Source organism: Saccopteryx bilineata, chromosome 6 (genome assembly GCF_036850765.1).
Source record: "Saccopteryx bilineata isolate mSacBil1 chromosome 6, mSacBil1_pri_phased_curated, whole genome shotgun sequence".
Classification (NCBI taxonomy): domain Eukaryota; kingdom Metazoa; phylum Chordata; class Mammalia; order Chiroptera; family Emballonuridae; genus Saccopteryx; species Saccopteryx bilineata.
This window is the reverse complement of record NC_089495.1, coordinates 104,193,500-104,217,611: the sequence shown is the minus strand read 5'-3', so window position 1 is coordinate 104,217,611 and position 24,112 is coordinate 104,193,500. Positions and strand designations below refer to the sequence as shown.

Sequence of the window (24,112 nt, the reverse complement as noted above, 5' to 3'; positions counted from 1 at the left end):
TATTGAAAGAAACTGAAAAAGGCACAATTAAATAGAAAAATATTCTATGTTCATGGATTGAAAGAATCAACATAGTTAAAATGGCCATAATAACCAAAAAAATATATACAAATTTAATGCAATCCCAATCAAAATCCCAATGTCATTCTTCAAAGAAATAGAACAAATAATTGCCAGGTTTATATGGAACCATAAAAAACCCCAAATAGCCAAATAGCAATCCTGAGGAGAAAGAATGAAGTCAGAGGTATCACATTACCTGACTTCAAATTATATGATAAAGTCACGATAATCAAAACAGCATGGTGTTGGCAGAAAAACAGACATACAGACCAATGGAACAGAATTGAGAGCCCAGAAATAAAACCACATATACAGTATTTCCCCATGTATAAGATGCACCTTAATTTTGGGCCTGAAATTTGGGGGAAAAAAAGTATTACATAAAGTTATTAAACTCGTTTTTAAAATTTTTTATTAATTTAAATTTATTGTGTTAACATGGATTTAAGTGTCTCACTCAATATCATTCCCTCACTCCCACCTCCATGTCCCCCATTACACCCCTTTTGTCCCCTTCCCCCAAACACCCTCCTCCCTTCCCTCTGGGATTTGCTGTCCTGTTATCTGTATCTATGTGTTATGTATATATAATTTCACTAATCCCTTCACCTTCTTTGATCCCACTCCCTCATTCTCTTTCCCTCTGACAGCTGTCCCTCTGGTCCCTGTGACCTGCCTCTGCCTCTATTCCATTCCTCAGTTCACTTTGTTCATTACATTTCACACATAAGTAAGATTATATGATATTTGTCTTTATCTGCCTGACTTATTTCACTTAGCATAATAATCTCCAGGTCTGTCCATGCCATTACACAAGGTAAGATTTTCTTCTTTTTCATAGCTATGTAGTATTCCATTGTGTATATGTACCACAGCTTTTTAATCCACTCATCCACCGACAGACACTTGGGCTGTTTCCAGATCTTGGTTATTGTAAACAATGCTGCAGTAAACATGGGGGTGCATATCTTCTTTTGAATCAGTGTTTTGGTATTCTTTTTTTTTTTTTGTATTTTTTCAAAGCTAGAAACAGGGAGGCAGTCAAACAGACTCCTGCACGTGCCTGACCGGGATCCACCCAGCATGCCCACCAGGGGGCAATGCTCTGCCCATCTGGGGCGTCGCTCTGCTGCAACCAGAGCCATTCTAGCGCCTGAGGCAGAGGCCATAGAGCCATCCTCAGCACCAGGGCCAACTTTGCTCCAATGGAGCCCTGGCTGCGGGAGGGGAAGAGAGAGACAGAGAGGAAGGAGAGGGGGAAGGGGGAAGAAACAGATGGGCGCTTCTCCTGTGTGCCCTGGCTGGGAATCGAACCCGGGACTCCCACACGCCAGGCCGACGCTCTACCACTGAGCCAACCAGCCAGGGCCAGTGTTTTGGTATTCTTAGGATATACTCCTAAAAGTGGGATAGCAGGGTAAAAAAGGCAGTTCCATTTTTAATTTTTGAGGAAACTCCATACTGTTTTCCACAATGGCTACATAAGTCTACATTCCCATCAGCAGTGCACGAAGGTTCCTTTTTCTCCACACCCTGGTCAGCACTTATTGTGTATTGATTTGTTAACGCCATTCTGACAGACATGAGGTGATATCTCATTGTGGTTTTAATTTGCATTTCTCTGATGATTAGTGAGGTTGAACATTTTTTCATATGTCTATTGGCCATTTGTAAGTCCTCTTTGGAGAAGTGTCTATTCATTTCCTTTGCCCATTTTTTAATTGGCCTGTTTACCTTCCTGGTGTTGAGTTTTAGAAGTTCTTTATAAATTTGGTTATTACCAAAATAAGCCTTATCAGATGTATTGGCGAATATGTTCTCCCATTGTGTGGGTTGTCTTTTTATTTTGTTAATGGTGTCTTTTGCTGTGAAAAAGCTTTTTAGTTTGATACAGTCTGTTTATTTTGCACTTTATTTCACTTGCCTGTGGAGATAAATAGCAAAAACATTGCTGTGAGAGATATCGGAGAGTTTACTGCCTGTATTTTCTTCCAAGATGTTTATGGCTTTGTGACTTACATATAAGTCTTTTATCCATTTTGAGTTTATTTTTGTGAATGGTGTAAGTTTGTGGTCTAGTTTTATTTTTTTTGCATGTACCTGTCCAATTTTCCCAACACCATTTATTTACCCCACTGTATTCTCTTACCTCCTTTGTCAAATATCAACTGACCATAAAGGTGTGCGTTTATTTTTGGGTTCTCTGTTCTGTTCCATTGATCTGTATGCCTGTTCTTATACCTGTACCAAGCTGTTTTGATTACTATGGCCTTGTAGTATAACTTGATATCAGGAAGTGTGATACCTCCTGCTGTATTCTACATTTTCAAGATTGCTGTGGTTATTTGTGTTCTTTTTTGGTTTCATATAAATTTTTGGAATATTTGTTCTGTATCTTTGATGTATGCCATTAGTATTTTACTAGGAATGACATTGAATTTATAGGTTGCTTTGGGTAATATAGACATTTTAATAATGTTTATTCTTCCTCTCCATGAACACGGTATATGCTTCCACTTGTTTGTATTTTCCTTGATTTCTTTTTTCAATGTCTTATAATTTTAAGAGTACAAGTCTTTTACCTCCCTGGTTAGATTTACTCCTAGGTACATTATATTTTTGTTGCAATGGTGAAGGGGATTGTTTCCATAATTTCTCTTTTAGACAGTTTATTGTTGGTGTATAAAAATGCCACTAATTTCTGAATATTAATTTTATATCCTGTCACCTTGCTGAATTCATTTATCAGGTCTAGTAGTTTTTTTGACTGAGACATTAGGGTTTTCTATGTATAGTATCATATCATCAGCAAATAATAGTTTTACTTCTTCTTTTCCAATTTGGATGCCTTTTATTTCTTCTTCTTGTCTGATTGCTATGGCTAGAACTTTCAGAACTATGTTGAATAAGAGTGTTGAAAAGAGGCACACCTGCCTTTGTTCCTGATCTTAAGGGGATTGCTTTTAATTTTTGTCCATTGAATATGATGGTGGCTGTAGGTTTGTCATATGTGGCCTTTATCATGTTGAGGTATGTTCCCTGTATTCCCATTTTTCTGAGAGTTTTGATCATTATTGGGAGCTGAATTTTATCAAATGCTTTTTTTTTGCATCTGTTGATATAATCATGTGATTTTTATCCTTTCTTTTGTTTATGCGATGAATCAAATTGATTGATTTGCGAATATTGTACCAGCCTTGCCTCCCTGGAATAAATCCCACTTGATCATGATGTATGACTTTTTTAATGTATTACTGGATCCAGTTTGCTAATATTTAGTTGAGAATTTTAGCATCGATTTCATTAGGGATGTTGGCCTATAATTTTCTTTCTTTGTAGTATCATTATTTGGTTTTTGAATGAGGAGAGTGCTTGCCTCATAAGAAGATTTTGGGAGTCATCCCTCCTCTTGAATTTTTTTGAAATAGTTTGAGAAGGATAGATGTTAGTTCTTCTTGGAATATTTGGTAAAATTTTCCTGTGAAGCCATCCAGTCCAGGACTTTTGTTTGTTGGGAACAGTTTGATAACTGTTTCAATTTCATTTGTTGTAATCTATCTCTTTAGGTTTTCTGATTCTTCCAGATTGAGTTTTGGAAGATCGTACGCTTCTAGAAATTTATCCATTTCACCTAGTTTGTCCAATTTTTTAACATATAGATCTTCATAGTACTTTCTTACAATCCTTTGTATTTCTGTGGTGTCAATTGTTACTTCTCCACTTTTTTTGTGACATAGAGAGAGACAGAGAGAGGGACAAATAGGAAGGGAGAGAGATGAAAAGCATCAATTCTTTGTTGCAGCACCTTAGTTGTTCATTAATTGCTTTCTTATATGTGCCTTGACTGGGGGGCTACAGCCGATCAAGTGACCCCTTGCTCAAGCCAGTGACCTTGGGCTCAAGCTGGTGAGCCTTGCTCAAACCAGATGAGCCCACACTCAAGCTGGCGACCTCAGGGTTTCAGTCCTGGGTCTTCCACATCCCAGTCCAATGCTCCATCTACTGCGCCACTGCCTGCTCAATCTCTCTACTTTTATTTCTAATTTTATTTATTTGAGTCTTCTCTTTTTTTCTTGATGAATCTGGTTAAAAGTTTGTCAATCTTGTTTATATATTCAAAGAACCAGCTCTTGGTTTTATTGATCTTTTGTATATATATATTTTTAGCCTCTATGTCATTTATTTCTGCTCTGATCTCTATTATTTCCTTCCTTCTACTTCTTCTGGGCTTATTTGTTGTTGTTTTTCTAGTTCTTTTAGGTGCATGGTTAAGTTGTTTATTTGAGCTTTTTCTTGCTTCTTAATGTATGTCTGTAATCTTATGATTACTTTCCTCTCAGAAAACTGCTTTTGCTGTGTTTCACAGATTTTGAGTTATTGTATGTTCATTTTTCATTTGTTTCAAGGAAGTTTTTTTATTTTTTCTTGATCTCGTTGTTAACCCATTCATTATTTAATAACATGCTATTTAGCCTCCCAGTGTCTGAATGTTTTTCAGTTTTTCTATTTTAGTTGATCTCTAGTTTCATGCCATTATGATCAGAGAAGATTATTTATTTATTTATTTATTTTTAAATTTTTTTTGTATTTTTCTGAAGCTGGAAACGGGGAGGCAGTCAGACTCCCGCATACGCCCGACTGGGATCCATCCAGCACGCCCACCAGGGGGCGATGCTCTGCCCATCCGGGGCTTTGCTCTGTTTCAACCAGAGCCAGTCTAGTGCCTGAGGCAGAGGCCATGGAGCCATCCCCAGTGCCTGGGCCATCTTCGCTCCAATGGAGCCCCAGCTGCAGGAGGGGAAGAGAGAGACAGAGAGGAAGGAGAGGGGGAGGGGTGGAGAAGCAGATGGGCACTTCTCCTGTGTGCCCTGGTCAGAAATCGAACCTGGGACTTCTGCACACCAGGCCGACGCTCTACCACTGAGCCAACTGGCCAGGGCCCAGAGAAGATTCCTGATATGATTTCAATCTTCTTAAATTTATTGAGACTTGTTTTGTGTCCTAACATGTGGTCTGTTCTAGAGAATGTACCATGAGCACTTGAAAAGAATGTATATTCTGCTGCTTTGGGGTGAAAGGTTCTGAAGGTATCTATTAAATCTGGTTGATCTAGTGTGTCATTTAAGGCTGCTATTTCTTAGTTAATTTTCTGTGTGGAGGATCTGTCCATTGATGTTAGTTGGTTATTAAAATCTCCTACTGTTATAGTATTGCTGTTGATCTCACCCTTTACGTCCATCAAAATCTGCTTTATCTATTTAGGTCTTCCTATATTAGGCACATAGATATTTACAATGGTTATATCCTTTTGTTGGATTACTCCCTTTATCATTACATAGTGACCTTCTTTATCCCTTACTATATATAGCCTTTATTTTAAAGTCTGTTTTGTCAGATATAAGTATTGCTACCCCAGCTTTTTTTTTACATTTCTATTTGCATGAAATACTTATTTCCATCCCTTCACTTTTTGTCTATGTGTATCTTTTATTCTGAGGTGGGTCTCTTGTAGACAGCATATGTACGGGTCCTGTTTTCTTATCCATGCAACTACCCTATGTCTTTTGATTGGAGCATTTAATCCACTTACATTTAAGATTATTATTGATATGTACTTATTTATTTCCATTTTATTCTTTAAATCTACAATCCTATTTTTCTAGGTTTTTTTTTTTTTTTTACCTTTGTTCTTTTTAAAGCAGGCCCCTTAACATTTCTTGCTGTACTGGTTTGATTTTAACAATTCCTTGAGTGGCTTTTTTTTTGTTTATTTTTTTTTCTGGGAAGCTTTTTATTTTTCCTTCAACTTTAAATGATAGCCTTGCTGGATAAAAAAGTCTTGTTTGTAGGTTCTTGTTTCACATAACTTTGAATATTTCTTGCCAATCCCTTCTGGCCTCAGGTGTTTCTGTTGAGAAGTCAGATGTCATCCTTATGGGTGCTCCTCTGTAGGTATTAACTGCTTTTCTCTTGCAGGTTTTAGTATTCTTTCTTTCTCTCAACTTTGGCATTTTAATTATGATGTGTCTTTGTGTAGGCCTCTTGGGTTCTTCTATAATAGGACTCTCTGTGCTTCTTGAACTTGTGTGACTTTTTCCTCATCAATTTAGGGAAATTTTCAGCCATGATATTTTCAAACAGGTTCTCTATACCTTGTTCATTCTCTTTTCCTTCAGAAACCCCTATGATGCAGATGTTGGTTCTCTTCATGTTATCACAGAGCTCTCTTAGATTTTCCTCAGTCTTTTTGCATTTCTTTTTGTTTTGCTGCTCTGTTTCTGTGCTTATGTTTATCTTGTCTTCTAAATTGCTAATTCAATCCTCTGCTTCATCCAGCCTGCTGTTGATTCCTTCTAGTGTAGTTGTCATTTCTGACTGGTTATTTTTTTATGATTTCAATGTTCTTTTTGATACTTGCTGTCTCTTTATTTAGGTGTTCATTAAGTCCGTCCATTGTTGCTCTAAGATCCTTGAGCATCCTAAAAATCATTGTTTTAAATTCTGCATCTGGTAGCTTGATTACTTCCATTTCAATTAATTCTTTTTCTGGGGATTTCTGTTGTTGATTCATTTGGGTTGCATTTCTCTGTCTGCCCATTTTGTCTGTGTATTAGGTAGCGCTAATACACAGACTGTATTACTGTCTGACTTTGAAATTTTTGTGGTGTCTTTATGAGGAAGATGGGCTCAGTGGTATGACCTCCAGGCCACGTGTTTTCCTTGTTCTAGGAATGCTTCTTGAGGGTAGTATTTTCACTTTTTGTTGTATTTGAGTGTTGTATACAGTTGGTTCTTTCATGGGCATGGTTATCTGTTCATGCTAGCTGGCTCTAAGGGTAAACCTTGATTATGGGCATTACACACTGTGCAATGTTTGTCCTGTTAGGCATATTTATTCTCCATGGTGTCTGTTGCCTGCTAGACTCCTCCTCTGAGTGTGTTATTTGTGTAGCTAGCTGAGTCTAGGGTTGGTACTGTCTGCCCCCCACTACCAGTAGTATTGGTTTTAGATCTTTTGAGTTGTCATCAGCTGTTGTTTGTAACCCGCTGTGAGCTACCTGTCTGCAGCTACTGCACTTTTTGCTGTTTGTGTCTGTGTATTCTGTGCCTTGGTAGTGTGGGAGGGGCCAAGCTTTGTATAAGTATCAGCTTCCTCCTGCTTAGAAGTGAAAGCAGCTCTGTAAAAGACCCAAGCTCTATAAGATTTTTCTCTCCTTTTCAGCTGCTCCTCCTCCTCTTGCAGCTACCTGGTCTTCTCACAGAGTGTTTTATAGAAAGACTGTAGTGTGGGCCCAGACTGGCTTCACTCAACAAACCCCTCTACAGGTTGAAAGCTTGGTGGGTTAGGACAGCTAAGGTTGGGAATACAATGTTAGTGGGTCCTCCTACTTTAGAGGTCTCTTGGTCAGGAGCCCAGTACATGGGTGTGGCCCCTACTCCAGAGCTTAACCCCTCAGCCACTGCTGGATACTCAAATTTTATTTCTCCGCAACAAGGTGAGCAGCAGGTTCAGACTGGGTGGGGCTGACAGTCCCCTCTGCAGAAGGTCTTACAGCTGATGAGACTCTGGTGTCAGGGAGGTATACTAAGAGAGTCCTCTTCTGTGGCTGACTGTGCCTCCCCAAAGGTGGCTAAGTCTCTCGACCAGATCCAACAATATGTTCACAGGGACCCACATGTTAAATATCCATGTTCCAAGCTTCTCTCCCTTCTCCCTGTGGAATCTAGCCCAGCAGGACAGGATATAAAGCACCTGGGCTGGTTGACTGTGAAGCTCTCTACCCTATACAATGCACATGAGCCACTGTGATGGTGCTTCAGAGAGCAGAACTTGCCTCAGCTGTGCCAGGTGTGAGGAGCTCTTCCTTAGGATTCCACACTAGCAATGGCTGTTAGGTCCTGAACCAATGCTTTCTGCAGCTGACCACTGGATGTGCCAGCCCTGGGCCTCCCTGGCAGGAATCCAGCACAGACCAGTGGGAGACACTTCTTGTAACTGGCCCTCAGCAACCTTCTTGGAGCTACAAGCAATCCAGAGTTTGTGGCTGCCTCTGCTGGGTCCAGGTGTACATGGAAATACCAAGCTGCACACCTAGGTTGGTTTTTATTCATACTGAGCTGGGAGAAGGTCTACTTAAAAGGCCAAGTTTCCCAGAGTCCTGCCTCCTACAGACTCTGCCTGCTGGCTGCTTATTGGGCTTGGTCACTGAAAAAACCTCTGGTTAAGTCTAGAGCCTGTGGCAATTCAAAGATTAGTAAGGGTGGTAAGTATGGCTCCATCCTTCAGCCTCAGGTGTCAGTCTGTCCAGCCTTTGGGTGTGGCCCTAGGAGTCTGGTGAGTTGGCCTCTGAGACCCAGAGGTGTGGTCTGCCTGCAGTCTGGACAGTTTCCTCTGAGTCTCCTGTGAGGTGGAAGCACCAGTCTTAGAGTCAAGATCATGTAGCGGAAAGCTTTGGCCTCAGCACCAGAAAACTGAGTCACTGGTGTTCCCCTTGCTCTCTGGCCTCTCAGAAATGATCCGTCGCCATGACTCGGGTAGGAGAGACTTCTGAGGGCAGAGCAGTTGCTTTTCCCCAGACTGATGCCACTCAGAGGGGACTGCTACCCCCAAGAAAGATGGCGACTGCAGTATTGGAGAATGACTCAGCACAGGTGTTCCAGTGGCCATCCCCTACAGTGTCTCTCCTTGGGCCTCCAATTTTACACTCTCCTCCTGCAACTCTAGTCCTCTCAGCTCTCCTTCCACCCTGGGTAAGTAAGTACCTGTGAATGAGATTTTCTGTGTAGGCCCTTTAAGATGGAGCCTGTGTCTCTAAGACCTCTGTTTCTTTCTCACAGACAGACACCTGGCTCTTTTCACCTCCAAATGTTATGTGGGCACCTCTTTGAGGCTCTGGGGCTCTAGGCTGGGGATCCGGGCATGGGGATGAGGACCCACACCTCTTAGGGTGACCCTCTCACAGTAAGTCCCTCCAGACCCTCAGCCATCGCTCGCTGCTGGGAGCAGGAAGCCCTTTCTGTGTCTCTGCCCTTCCTACCAGTCTCAATGTGGCTTCTTCTGTAATCCTTGGTTATGGACTCCTATTCATTTAATCCAAAGTTAGTTTTTCAAGATTATTGTTCTTAAATTAAGTTGTAACCCAATTTTGTCCTGGGTGGTGGCAGTTGAACTGTCTGCCTACTCTGCCACTATCTTGGAATCTCCCTTTTTTTTCTTTTTAACACTTAGTACTGTTTACAAAGTACTAAGTACTAACTGTTTGCAGTTTAATTGTTTATTGTCTGTTCCCCTCAACCCACATAAGCTTTAGAGAGCAAGGATCACTTGTGTTTTGACTACACTACCTCCAAGCCTAGAACAGTGAACTCAAGTTTTATTCACCAGAAAATTCCTACAACTCCTCCTTACTGTCAAAACTCCCATCCATTAGCTTGTCCTCATCTGTGTCTGATGACGAATCACTGTCTGCAACAATGAGTGCAAAAAGAAGTGTGAAAAAGCAGGAAATGCAAGTTAAAAATCTACAACCACTATATAAGATACACCCAGTTTTTAGACCCCCAAATTTTTTCAAAAAATGTTCATCTTATACATAGGGAAATATGGTATATGGAAAATAATCTTTGACAAAGGAGCCAAAAACACACAATGGAGAAAAGACAGCCTCTTCAATAAATGGTGCTGGGAAAATTGGAAAGCCACATGCAAAAGAATTAAACTTGACTACAGTTTGTCCGCCTGCACAAAAATTAATTCAAATGAATCAAAGACCTAAATATAAGACCTGAACCATAAATTACGTAGAAGAAAACATAGGTACTAAATGCATGGACCTTGTCCGTAGAGAATAATTTATAAATTTGGCCCCAAAGGTAAGGGAAGTAAAGGCAAAAATAAATGGTGGGACTATATCAAACTAAAAAGCTTCTGCAGAGCAAAGAAACTGACAATAAAACAAATAGGCAGCCAACGAAATAGGAGATGATATTTTCAAACAACAGCTCAGATAAGGGGTTAATATCCAAAATATATAAAGAACTCAAAAACTCAGCAACAAACAAATGATCCAATTAAAAATGAGAAGAGGACTTGAATAGACACTTCTCCCCAAAAGACATACAAAAGGCCAACAGGTATATGAAAAGATGCTCATCTTCACCAGCTATTGGAGAAATGCAAATCAAAACTACAATGAGATACCACCTCACAACTGTTAGATTAGCTATTATCAACAAGACAGGTAATAACAAGTGTTGGAGAGGCTGTAGAGAAAAAGGAACCCTCATTCACTGCTGATGGGAATGTAAATTAGTACAACCATTATGTAAGAAAGTATGGTGGTTCCTCAAAAAATTAAGAATAGAATTACCATATGACCCAGCAATCCCTCTACTGTATACCTACCCCCAAAACTCGAAAACATTAGTACATAAAGACACATACACCCTCATGTTTATTGCAGCATTATTTACAGTGGCCAAGACATGGAAACAACCAAAGTGTCCCTTGATAGAGGATTAGATAAAGAAGACGTGGTACATATATACAATAGAATACTACTCAGCCATAAGAAACAATGACATAGTGACATTTATGACAACATGGATGGACCTTGAGAACATTATATTGAGTAAAATAAGTAAATCAGAAAAAGCTAAGAACTGTGTGATTTCACACATAGGTGGGATGTAGAACAGACTTATAGACATAGATAAACGTGAAGTGGTTGCCAGGGGAAAAGGAACATGGGAGAGGGGAAAGGGAACACAACTGAATGGGAGGAGGGAAGGGATCGAGGGAAGGGCATAAAGAGGGACAAATAATAGGTGACGGAAAATGATTCAACTTTGGGTGATGGGTATACAACATAGTCAACAGTTCAAATGCTATAGAAATGTATACTTGAAACCTATGTACTCTTGTTGATTGAAGTTACCCTGTTAAAGTTAATTTTCTAAATAAAAATAGAAAAAAATTAAAGGATTAGGTGAAGTGTAAATAGGGGTGAGTGAACATTCTAAAGTTTGGGTTTTTTTCTGCACCTGTGAATGCATTTTCCTTTGTTCTCTATTCTAAAGTGACAGCTGATTAATAAAAGATGGTGGCATGAAGATTTTTCAAAGAGTATAATTTGAATCTGGAGTAATTTCCAGTTTCAGGTTTTCACAAATATTATGCCATAATGAATGTTGAGTGCAAACATTAGTATATAATGTGTTATGGAAATAAAAGGTGGCATATCATGACAAGCTAGGATGAGCATTCATTTATCCTTCCACCTTGTGCCCACCCCAAGAGCCAGCCTCTTGTTTGGCCGTTCCTCTGCAGTTATCCAAATCCTAAGTGATGTGCAGTATAGCTTAGGGCAGAATACTCTTGACTTATAGAGAAAAGTCAGTTGAAGAGGAAATTTTGGGTGCAGTGCAAGGATCAAAAGCCTGGAGTCTGGGAATGTGGTTCTAATCCAAGCTCTATTATTAACTAGCTGTGTCCTTGGACACTTTTTGAACTTTTCTCTGTATTTGTTCCTTTGCTCATAAGAGAGCGAGCTGGAGTAGAATCATGCCAACACGAGATGATGTCTTAGGTCCCCTTGGTTCTGAGTTCTGTGCTGCTATGGCTGCGTTTTTTTTGAAGCTGGAAACGGGGAGAGACAGTCAGACAGACTCCCGCATGCGCCCGACCGGGATCCACCCGGCACGCCCACCAGGGGCAACACTCTGCCCACCAGGGGGCGATGCTCTGCCCCTCCGGGGTGTCGCTCTGCCACAACCAGAGCCACTCTAGCGCCTGAAGCAGACCAAGGAGCCATCCCCAGCGCCCGGGCCATCCTTGCTCTGATGGAGCCTTGGCTGCGGGAGGGGAAGAGAGAGACAGAGAGGAAAGAGGCGGGGTGTGGGGGAGGTGTGGAGAAGCAAATGGGCGCTTCTCCTGTGTGCCCTGGCCGGGAATCGAACCCGGGTCCCCTGCAGGCCAGGCCGACGCTCTACCGCTGAGCCAACCAGCCAGGGCCATGGCTGCGTTTTTGAATCTCAGCATATCTGGTTTGTTTTGGGATTGGTTAGGGTAAGTGCCCTGCTTGTTCACCTTGGGAACCTTGACTCCACATCAGAATAAAAGCAGTTCTGTGAGAACATGTGCAAAGAATGACAGAGAGAAGAAAACAAATAGTTTCTCTACAGGCAGTACATTGATGGTTGGAAATAATACATGACTGCTTAGTCATTGGACCAGGGGGAGGAAATTCAATTCAACACATACCGATAGAGTGACTTAATATGGTGGAGGGTAAATGTGGCTCTGAAGACAAAGGACCCCATCTTTCTCCAGCCCCTGTCCTCAGACAGCTTGATCTAGTTGGGGACATCACCAGACATATTCTCTCTCTCTCTCTCTCTCTCTTTCACACACACACACACACACACACACACACACACACACACACACATTAATTGACATGATAGGTCCACAAACACTGATGGAGTGGGGTACAAGACACTAGCAAGTTCACTCAAGGGGCACAAAAGTGAAACATGTCTCCACTTTCAAGAAATTTAGATAACACAGATAACTAAAAAAAAATGATAATACCAAAGGCAGAAAGAGATCAGAACCAAAAATGATAATAAAACCTATTTACGTAGTACTTTACTAATACTTTTGTCTTCAGTCCACATACTTTTTCTCACTGTCTCCCCGGTGCCTTTAGGACATCCCTTCTGTGTTTCTCCCATCTCTCTGGCCATCCTTCTCTGTCTCCTTCCAGGATCCTTTCCACGGGGACAGAAATCCTGCCTATTGTGCTTATCCATGTATCGCCAGTAATTAGCACAGTGCCTTGCCCATATTAGAATCCTAAAAAATAATTACTGCTAACTGAATGTGGATCTCTAATTCAAAACTCATGTACTATGTCAGAAAATCAGATGCCCATTTGCATTTCTCTGTGTATGCTCATGGTACCTCATATCAAAATGTCCAGAAAGAACTGCTTATTTCCAAATAATCCCCCCAAAACTTATCTCAACAAGTTGTACTTCTGTCTTCCCCAATCACCTAAGCCATAAATGTAGGATCCCCTTATTCCTCACATTTAGTAAGACAATAAATCTTTTTTGGGCCCACCCAGCCCTGCGTGGGTTATTTCAGAAATTTCTTAGCTCATTTCTCTGATTGGAATTAAGTGTTGTTCACGATCTCCTAGCATGAATTGGGAAAGCTAACCCCATCCTTGGTGTAGATTTTTTCCTATTGCTGTTTTCTCTTGGTTCTATTTTCTTTTTTAGTTTATATTTAATGTTCTAATCTTGTTATGAAGTATGTGTATATTTTTATAAGCCACCTAAAATATCACCTAATAAGGTGACAAATAATATATATGTACTATGTAATTTTGAAATGTTTTAATTATAAGCAAAAGAAAAAAAACTGGCTTAAGTAAAAATAGAGGACATTATTGACTCATGCAGTTGGGCAGTGCAAGAATGATGTTGGCTTCAAGCAGAACCAAATACCTGTATAGAGCACAGACATGGGCATCGTGGCTTCTAGCTCTAATTTCTTCTGTCAAATCAGACATCTCACTTTTACTAGTGATCTTTACTAGTGATTTAAAAGATATAAGTGATCAAACAACATATGCAAAGCAGTGTGAGGCAAATTACATTTTCCAGGATGGCCAGCCACAGAAAGATCTCCCATTCCACCTGTATAATGTGACATTCTCACTCCTCCCCTCTGGGAGGGGGGCCTAGATTCCCTTCCATTGCATGTGCTTGGGCATGCAGATGTGATGAAGTGACGCTGTATAACTTTTGAGTCTCGGTAATAAGAGGCCATAGGCTTCCGCCTGTTCATCTTTGGTTGCTTTCTTGGAATCCAGCCACTATGCCATGAGGAAGCCTACAAGCCGTGGAAAGGAACTCCAGCCTTGGTGCCTGCTGAGCATCCAAGCAGCATGGGTCTCCAGCCGTGTGCGTGGCCCCAGGAGATCTGGCCCTAGCCACTGGGTCCCCCAGGTGTCCCCTGGGCCCCCACAAGACATTATGGAGCAGACATCTTGACCGTGCTTCATCTTGTCCAAATTAGTAATCCATAGAGAACATGAGGTAATAAAACTACGTAGTTTGAAACCACTATATTTTGAGGGAATTTGTTACACAGCAATAGATAACTGAATACAGAGAGAGGTGTGGGCTGTCCCATGCGGCTCCCCGGGTCCTTTCTCCCTGAGTAAGTCATGCTTCCTGGCTCAGAGCAATCAGGTGAGGTCTCTAAATAATGTCTGCACTCATCTGACAGTGCAGGGAGCACTGATATTATGAATATCTCCATTTTATAGCACAACTATTAACTATTACTAGCTTATATGGCATTTTTCAGGGAGCCGTGCCTCAAATATCCATAGATTCTAGAATTGTTTACCATAAGCAATCTGAAACCGGGAACATCCTGCTAAGAGCATTCCATAGATAAGAACTTTCCTTTTTGAACTCTTGTTAATCATTTACTAGGAGGTGAGTTATGAGCATATTAACAAAGAGAGTGGGCTAGGACACTTGTGTTCTCTCTTCCAGGGAGTCCCTCTCATAATTGGGAGAGACCGGTCTATTGGCCAGTTGTTTGAATGCTTAACTTCCTCCTCATCCGTTCCGCTGTCAGCAGTTTTTCTTCTGACAGAGGAAAGATGGCTGCCTTGAGCTCCTGTCCCATGATCTATCCTCTCAGTAACCCAGCCAGGAATGCGAATGTCTCTTTCTCTAACTCTTCTGGAAAAAGCTCGGTATACTTTGATTGGTTCTGACTGTTCAGACCAATCTTTAGAGCTACAGTGAATCAGTCCCACTTAAACTACATAAAAATGAAAGAAAATTAGGGTGTTACAAGAAGAAGATGGAATAAATGTTGGGCGTGCAAAAACGAAAACAATAGCTGGGACTTATTATTATTATTGTTTTTATTATTATTTTACATACCTATCTTCTTTCTGAAGTGGACTCACTCAGTGTATTCTCACCCCACTGTTGGGAAAAGGTTTCTGGAACTCAAGTCTAAACATCCCGGTACATTAGTGTCTCAGGGATAGACACTAGGCCTTGTTCATTGTAAAAGCTGGAGAAACGCTAGCTGCTGTAACAAATAATCTCTCATGTTTTAGTAGTTTAACATAATAGATATTTGTTTCCCAATCACACAACAGGCCAATACAGAGATACCTGGTAATTCAGGGATTCTGATTCTGTTTTGCAGCTTTTCCATGCTTAAGTCTAGAGAATTCTTGGATCTTCTGTATCTGGCCTGTGGATGAGGGAAGAGAAGGGGAAGAAGACACACTTCTTAACACTTTGCTCAGCAATGACATGTATTACTTCTGCTCACCTTCCATTGTTGAGAAATGGTCACATGGCCCCATCTAAATGCAAAGGGGATGGGAAGATGTGGTTCCAGGTGGGAAGCCAGTTCTCGGGGCAGGGAGAGGGAGAATGGCACAAACCTGGTGGTCAGTCAGCTATCCCAGACACATCTGTCTCTGTAGTCCTAGCTCCTCACCCAGTGTCTGCACCAAGTTGATGTTTAAGATGTCTGTGGCATAAATTATTTTGTCTGAACCTTAGATGGCCATCGAGTGCCAGGGCAAGTTTGATGATATGGCCTATGAGAAAGTAGGTAACAAATACCAAATGAGGCCCGTAGGGTAGGCACAAAAGGCTAAGCGGAGATTGGGTTTTAAATGATCGTCAAAGGGAGAAAGTCTCTGTGGGTGTAGACTGTTCCAGTGTCCCAGGAAAATGGTTCTTCTGCTGCCCCCATCTCCTCGCCACATGCCCTCTCCTCAGCCACTGGCTGTCACTTCTTTCAGAGTCCTCTGGAGAAGGCGCCACTTAGTGGTCATTCTTTGGAACCTTTTGGGGCATAGTAAAACGTAGGGAAAGAGATCATTCTAATGCTTTCAACAGTTTTCAACCATATAAGTGGTAGGCTCTTGAACATGCTGTTGATGAAACCCAGTGCAATGGGCTGTTGAGAAGCCGAAGCTGTCAACAGTTTATTGCTGCTCGATACAAAGGTGTTCCCTCTGCGGTCCATGTTACCTCTGGGAAATGGCTTCTCTTCCACCTGTGGGCTCACACTGTGCCATGCCTGCACCTTCTGTTCTGTGGAGTTGAGACCCAAATGCCACAGGAAGAGCATACTGGAGTCACCTTGGCTTCATTCACACTGGGGATGGCACCATAACAAAACTCTGGGCTGGGTGCAGTGAATTTCTTCTAAGTCAAGCAATTAGACCATAAAACCTATTAAACAAAAAAACATAGCTTTTAGTTGTCATAGGAAAGAGGTGTTCTTTTGAGATAATTCATTATGAGTATAATATCTTTAGAATTTGTGTAATTTTCTTTATATAATATAGCAATAAAAATTTATAAAATTAAAAAAAGAGCTGTTCATTCTTTTTGGTACTAATTGATCCTTTAGGGAGCTAGAGATACACCCTTCATCTCAACAACTGTGTGAGTATCACTTAGACTGATATAGCCAGGGCATGGGGTGGGGGGGATCTCCCCAAAGTAAGTGGGCTTTCCCACTGTCATCACCTGTGAAGACAGTTTAGGGCTGCAAATTTGCTAGGTAGGCCTTTTATGGGCTGAGGGAAACTTACCCATATTTCTAAACCTATGGCCCCGGACTCTGAGACATTTTAGTATCCAAGTTGGTGGTTTTTAGCTAGATAGGAAGGTATTTTATAAAGGAATGCTCATCAACTCTTAAAAAAATTGATACCCTATTTAACAAAACAAAAGTCTCACTGAAGTGAGAGAAATGAATGGTCTGAACCAATACCCAGAAACTGGAAGATTGATTTGCAGGGGGAGGGGGAGAGCAGAGTTGAGGTCAAGTGGCTTCAACTGCACTGCAGCCTGGTGTGGATTCCTGGAATAGACACGGAAAGGGGGTAGGGCGTGGTCTCCCATCCTGCGTCAGTCTCCTTGTGTGTAATCATCTGTATTCCTCAGTCTCTCCCTCCAGATCTGAATCTCACTGTGGGTAGGCACCAAGTCTGTAGCTGGTAGCAGGCACATGGGCTTGATAAGTGGTATCTATTGTAGAAATGCCCGAACTTCAGTGCTCACCTGTCCTGTGATATGTTTCTCTGTCTAAAAAGTCTAGAGACCCACCTTCCCAGAGGCGATTTAATGACAGGCTCATCAGGCATGCACCCTGGGCCCCAACCTCTGAAGGGCCCCGCAAAACCCCAACTTTACACTTTTTTTCTAGTGACACCAAGTTTGGTTTCATATGTGCAATTTTAACATTAATAGTACATAATATTTTTTATTTATTTAAAAAATAGGATTAACATGTATTTTTATTTTCTCTGTCTCTCTTTTTTTAAAGGGGCCCCATATTTTCTTCTGTGCCTGGGGCCTCAACAGACTTTAATCTGCCTCTGCACTTTCCTAAGGCTGATGCAGGGCCTGGCACAAATTTAGGACTTTGTAAACATCTGGGGGCCTAATGAAGTGACGAATTCATCAGTGATAAGTGATAGATGTCATGCATCTATCACTGAGAGCAAGAAATAAAAGCTATCACAAGTGTCCCAAGCATAGGAAAGCAAGGCAGAGTGGGAACAATCTATCTACTTGTGAAAAGTTAAGACATGAGACCGTTTTCATAAAGCCTATGTAGCCGGGCACAGCATCGTCTTCGAGGCTGGACGCTGAGGGAGAATGAAAAGGATTAGTGGGGAAAGAACCGCAGATTCGCTCTCAGGACGGATTTCTTTCCCTTCTGCCAGAACCGACTCACCCATAGGGCGTCGAGGGGCACTTGTGCCCTGAAGTCAAGATGAAAAAATGTAATGCTAATTTAACTATTTGATTTTATTTCTGCTACAGGTCATTTTGCTTTTGCCAAGGTTTCTATTTGCTCAGAAGGGTATTAAAATAGAAGCAGCTGATGATATATTTAAGGCTTTAGAACCCTCTCAGAGTGTCACACTGTCCTAATTGTCCCCATAGAAACATAATACTCCACGAGGCACAGAGTTTGATGGCATAATCACCACAGAAGCTTCTATTTATGGAGAATTTGTTGTGTGCCAGATGATGGACTAAACATTACATTGAAGTATCTAATTTAATATCATAACTTCCCCTTTCACATATGAAGAAACTGAGGCTGAGGGAGGGAGTTTAGGAATCTTGCAGATGGTCATAAAGTCAGTAGGTGGCAGACCTGGGACTTGAACTTGGGCTGCCAACCTGTAAGGCTTCTCTGTCCATTGCCCCCAGGGAGGAGAGGACATTGTGGTTTTTCTGGGTCTCACAATAATGGAGGACATGGATTATGAATCAGATCATAGAATGATTTTAGAAGCCTGCAAGCCTGTGAAATCTCATTCACTTTCCAGACTTGGTACCTGCGTGCTGTCACTTCCGTGTCTTTAAGAGTCTGCTCTTTCACCGTGCTGGCTGCCACCAAGACACATAGTTCTCAATGTTCTGATCTGGAGTGGGAGACAGTGCTGCCATCCTTTCTTTTTTTTTTTTTTTTACAGAGACAGAGAGTCAGAGACAGGGACAGACAGACAGGAACGGAGAGATGAGAAGCAACAATCATTAGTTTCTCGTTGTGCATTGAGACACCTTAGTTGTTCATTGATTGCTTTCTCATATGTGCCTTGACTGTGGGCCTTTAGCAGACCGAGTGATCCCTTGCTCAAGCCAGAGACCTTAGATCCAAGCCGGTGAGCTTTTGCTCAAACCAGATGAGCCCGGGTTCAAGCTGGTGACCTCGGGGTCTCGAACCTGGGTCCTCAGCATCTCAGTCCAACGCTCTATCCACTACGCCACCGCCTGGTCAGGCTATCCTGTCCTTCTTAACTCTTCTCATGGCTGGTGTTTCAAAGCTTCTTGTTCTTACCTGTCTCTTGTCCAGCACCATGTTACTTGGGCTCCAGTTGACTCTACAGGTCCAACAGAGCTTTGCCTGTGTGCATGAGGGTCACTTAGACTTCACCTTCAATCAGGATACTCCTGTTGATGCCTCCATGAGACCCCTGTGCCCATACATGTACAAGCTGGAAGTGTAAGGGAGTCAGTGCCCTGTGGGGCCAGCCTTTGACCAATGGGAGGCAAGAGCTAATGGGTAAATTTTTTCCTTTCCTACTCAGCACAAGCAAAATTTAGATGCCATTTATACAATTTCTCTGTGAAGACAGGGACTGACTTTATTGTTTCATGCTTAATATCAGGATTAATGAATGTTAAATAAATTTTTAATGAATGCTACCATTTGCAGTTAGTAGAAGTAGGCAGCTCACTGACTGCCATCCTTCCTTCTCTGGTTGTTCTTCCTTCTCCCTGTAATTTTTAGGGGATTATATTCCCTAACACAGTTTTTAAAGCATATAAGCCCTCTGCCTCAGATTCTACTTTCTGGGCAATCCAAGCTAAGACAGGCGTCAAGGTCTGAAGAATCTTATATTCATTCACAGTCTTCTGGCACAGCCAACAATCCTGGAATGCACAGGGACTTTGCACTGTTTTTTAAAGATTTTTTAGAAATTTGATTTTTAGAGAGGAGAGAGAGAGAAAAAGACAGGAGGATTGGGGAGGAGCAGGAAGCGTCACATAATTGCTCCTCAAATATGCCTTGACCTGCCTTGGTCTGGCAAGTCCAGGGCCTTGAACCTGTGACCTCAGCATTCTAGGTTGACACTTCATCCACGGTGCCACCACAAGTCAGACTGCAGTTTTGAATGAAAGGCAAGACACACCGAGATGGATGGAGTGGAAAGTTATGGGTCTGTGACTGGAGGCTGGGAGGCAAATGGTGGAGCATTGCCTACATCTTCCTTCAGGTAGCTTTCCATTTGATTTGCACAATAAATCCCCTTCCTTCTTCCCATGTAAGCCTCATCTTTAAGTGGCAGCCGCCTGTATGACTAAGAAGTACTGTATAAGAACACCAAAGGTTAGTCCAATCTACTTGATCTCTTCTTAGGTCATTTTCTGCCACTTTAGGTAAGAAAGGTATGTGACATTTGTCTTCATGCTTGTCTGACTGAAAACAGATTCCCAGTCCCCAGGTGAACCAGGAGCAGCTGGCTCCCCTCTCTGCACAGGGAGTACAGACTCACAACACACAGGTAAGACACGAGAGAGTGGCAACGGCAATGGCAGTCCTGAGACTCCTGGAAATAAAGACAAGGACCTTGAGCCAAAGCGCAGACTTAGAAACCCTGGTTTCTTGCCATCTCAGGCCATGTAGGTGGTCACTGGACTGAAGAGAAGGGATCTGATACGATTCTAGCAGCCGGTGGGATCCAGGGGACATTGGGTCCTTTACTACAAGTCAGGGGAGGAACTGTATTTTTCCAGAAGTGTTGTATCCTGTTGCTAGTGGCTGCCCCAAAGAGCTTCCATGAGACCCTCTCTAAAAATGGTGCCATTTGAGGATAGCCCTGATTTATTGAAAGACCAGAAATTCAGTCTAAGTGACCAGTACAGCTAAAAAGCCATTCACATGCTTACACACTAAAAAATGTGAGAGAGATGGGAATAAACGTAAGCGCGGGGCATGCGGTGAATGATCCCATGGCCTCATTTAAAAAGGTCAAAGGGATTCAGTCCTGCGCGGTTGAGATGAGCAGGAAACGAGCCTGATCAGATAACTCTCGCAGTTGCTTATCGCTGCCACACGGTGTCGCTGTTGGAGACGCATCTTGTATGGTTTGATCGTCCCCTGAGATGGTTCTCTCTGGCTGGTCCTGATTCTGCTCTGGCTTCAGCAGTTTTCTGAAAGATGACAGCCCCACTCACTCCTCATTCAGTGCTGCGCTCAGCCAAGGTGCTTCAGTGCACACGTCTGTGCTCACCCGTGGCTCCCAAGCACGGAACTGTGCTAGGGGCCGGGTCCCGGGGAGGTTAGCTCCAGATGCCTGTTGTACCCACACCAGGCTGACTGCGCATCTGATTGAGCGTGTGTTTTCCCCCAGCCTTTCCTTGCTTTCCTGCTGAGCGCCACGTTGAAGCATGTGTCATACTTACCATTTTGCGTGCTGGTTAGGAACGTGAAAAGTTGGCCCAGTGTGTCCCTAGAGAACCTTTTGGTATTTGTTGTTCAGAGCCCTATGTCTCTGGCCACAGGTGGTTCACTGTCTCCTTCCCTCTGGGCAGCAGATGCTTTCTGGCTCTACAGGACTGACAGGTGATTTATATAACGAAAAAGAGAACCGAGATGTGATTCTCGGGGTTATGTTGATTTCCCTTAAGGTGACATCAGGCTCTCCGCAGGCCTGGGATGGCTGCCATACTTTGTAAATATCCATCTCAGCAGGTATTCGTTTAATCTCTGCCTCAAAAAGTACCATGTTGCATTAAGAAAAACTAATGTAGATTTAAAACTCCTACTGAAACTCTACCAAGTTGGAAAACAGCGTCCCTGTTTTTATCATTTGTATCAAACATTAAAACCCATTTGACAAAAGTCAGCAAATGGTTTTTACGACAATATTCATTTGTTGTTTGTGTTTGCAAAGAATCTCTTGCTAGCCTGGTTAAAAGAATGAAGGTCACTGTCCTAGAATTCTTGAAAATGTGCAGAAGAGAAGAAATTGTTCCCAAGTGGCATCAGGGACAGCCTGAGGTCTTTCTTCTTCTCTGGCTTGTCCGATGGGCTTTTCCACCTCAAGGCATTTCTTCCTTCACACTAGCAATGCCACAGGACGAGTCTAGTTAGAAGTTGATATCTTGAGGACAGAGGCCTTTTAGCCATTATCTTCAAGGCTATGCTGAAAACCCATAAGACTGAAGATGTCTGAGGATACCAGTTCTGGTCCTTGTTAGTGATTGCAGGTGAGTACACATTTCTTCTTGGGCCACAACAGTCCAGCTGTAATTGAAGAGAACTCCTTTTCTCGGCCTTATTTTGAAGGTTGGTAGTGATAAGACTTTGAACTGACCTCCCAGTGGGAAGGGCATCGACCCCTCTGAACACTACCTCTGTTTCCACAATGTCTGGGAAATCCCCCTGAGGAAGTAGGAAGAATACGAGGACTGGTCTTGAATTGATTATGTGTTATATGGGTATTTCAAGGCTGGCTTCTCTGGCAAAATACCTCCACCCAGCTGGGCTCCACATGTAGAAAAGAAGGGCCCATTTATAAAATACCCAATGCAAGATGTTGACTTTTTGAAATCCTTCGGGCAGACCATTTCAAAGAGTAGGTATTGTCAAAGGTCACCTCAAAGTAGAAAATGGTTAATCAAAAAGGGCTGGAAGGACACCTCCTAGCCAAGTCGAGGTGATAGACAAAGCTAGGATTCTGAGAGGTGAAATCTCACACGCTGTCCTCTGACTCACACCACTCAGAGAGGCAACTGTTCATTTGATCCCCAGGCCTGGGGCTTGATTTGCAGCCATTCTGCCCAAGCTCTGACATTTTGAGCACCAGTCCAGCCTCTTGTCAGCTGCCCCACCCTAACCATGAACCACATGCCAGATTTTTGAGGGGTTTAGAGATGAGGTCAAGTTGTCTGAAAGCTCCCCGTCGGTGCTTCTGTGTGTGACTGTTTGGCCAGCCCCCCCTCCAGCACGTTGTCCCTCAGACACAGGCAGCTGGCTATGAGTTCCAGTGAACTTTGCAGTTAACTTGAAGTTTAACTTACTGATCATTTACCAAACACCTACTGTGTGTCAGGCACTAAGTTCTAGAATGTAGATATTCGCCAGACTGGGAAGCCAAGATGTAGTTCAGCCTCACAGCAGTATTGTAAACAAATAAAATAAAATGAACCACCGCCACAACAACAACCACAGTCCAGTCACCAAAAATGTCATTTCAAGCCAATATGTACTTGTGATTCTTAAACACCCCTAAGTGGGATTCTGGCCCTTACTTTTAAAAACCCTCTTCTCTCTTCTCTGCTTCACACCCACAGTTGTCCCGTGACTCTTCCAATCTCCCTGAAAAATGTTCCTAGGGATTAGCTTTCCAGCTGCTTCTGCTACAACTTGTCCTTGCCTTCAGTCGTCCGTCCCCAAGCCCCAAAGGACCAGCTGGGCCCAAGGAAAACATGAGCGTGTAGGGGCAGAGCTCATGAGCGGTCAGGAGGGCAGGCAAGAGCTGAAGCAGCATGCTTGGAGTTTGGTCCTGCCCATAAAAAATGAGAGCTATCACCCCCGTCCCAAAGAACTCCATAACTGAGGACAATGAACACCAACACAACTGCAATTCAGTGTGAGGAGTGATTTACTGTGGGAGCCTGGAAAGATCAAAGACAGCGAGTGGCTCAGGAGGGAGAGCTGTAGCCAGAGCTTGAAGGATGAATCTGGGTTAGAACCCAACCTCGGAGAATTTTGGACAAGTTCCCTAACTTCTCTGTGCCTCGGTTTCCTCATCAGCCACTGGGGGATAATACATAATATGTTTGTTGTAAGACTTAAATGATTAATAAAAGTAAAGTGCCTGGCCCTGGCTGGGTGGCTCAGTTGGCTCAGAGCTTCAGCCCAACACGCCAAGTTTGCAGGTTGGATCCACGGCCAGGTCACATACAGAAGTCAGCTAAGGAATGCATAAATACCAGTAAGTGGAACAGCCCTTTCTCTCTCTCCCTTCCTCTCTCTCTAAAATCAATACATTTTTAAAAAGTGTTTAGAATAGGGCTTGCTTCAGTGCTCAGTAGTGCTGCAAATGTGTAGTTAGTACATTGATGCATCGGAGAAACAAATTCTTGGGTGTGATCCCAAATTTGCTTTGTTTTTTCTCCCACTGATCCATGTGTCTGAATGAAAGATGTTCCTGGTCATTCTGACGCAATGCGAAGTTGTAGAGTCCTTTTCTTTTCTCTTTTTTTGTACTCTATGTCAATATTTATTTATTTTTATTTCTTAATTGAATATATTGGAGTGACATTGATTAATCAAAGTATATAAGTTCAGGTGTACAATTCTATGATACATCCTCTGTATATTATACTGTGTTCACCACCCAAGTCAAGTCTCCTTCCATCACCATTGATCTCTCTGTACCCTCTCCTA

The 24,112-nt window shown here is 42.4% G+C and overlaps 1 pseudogene; it reads right to left on the bottom strand.

The window, feature by feature from the left end:
- Nucleotides 1–13,603, bottom strand: part of LOC136309351 (protein SETSIP-like) — a 61,729-nt pseudogene extending 48,126 nt beyond the window's left edge.
- Between the last annotated feature and the right edge of the window lie 10,509 nt (nt 13,604–24,112).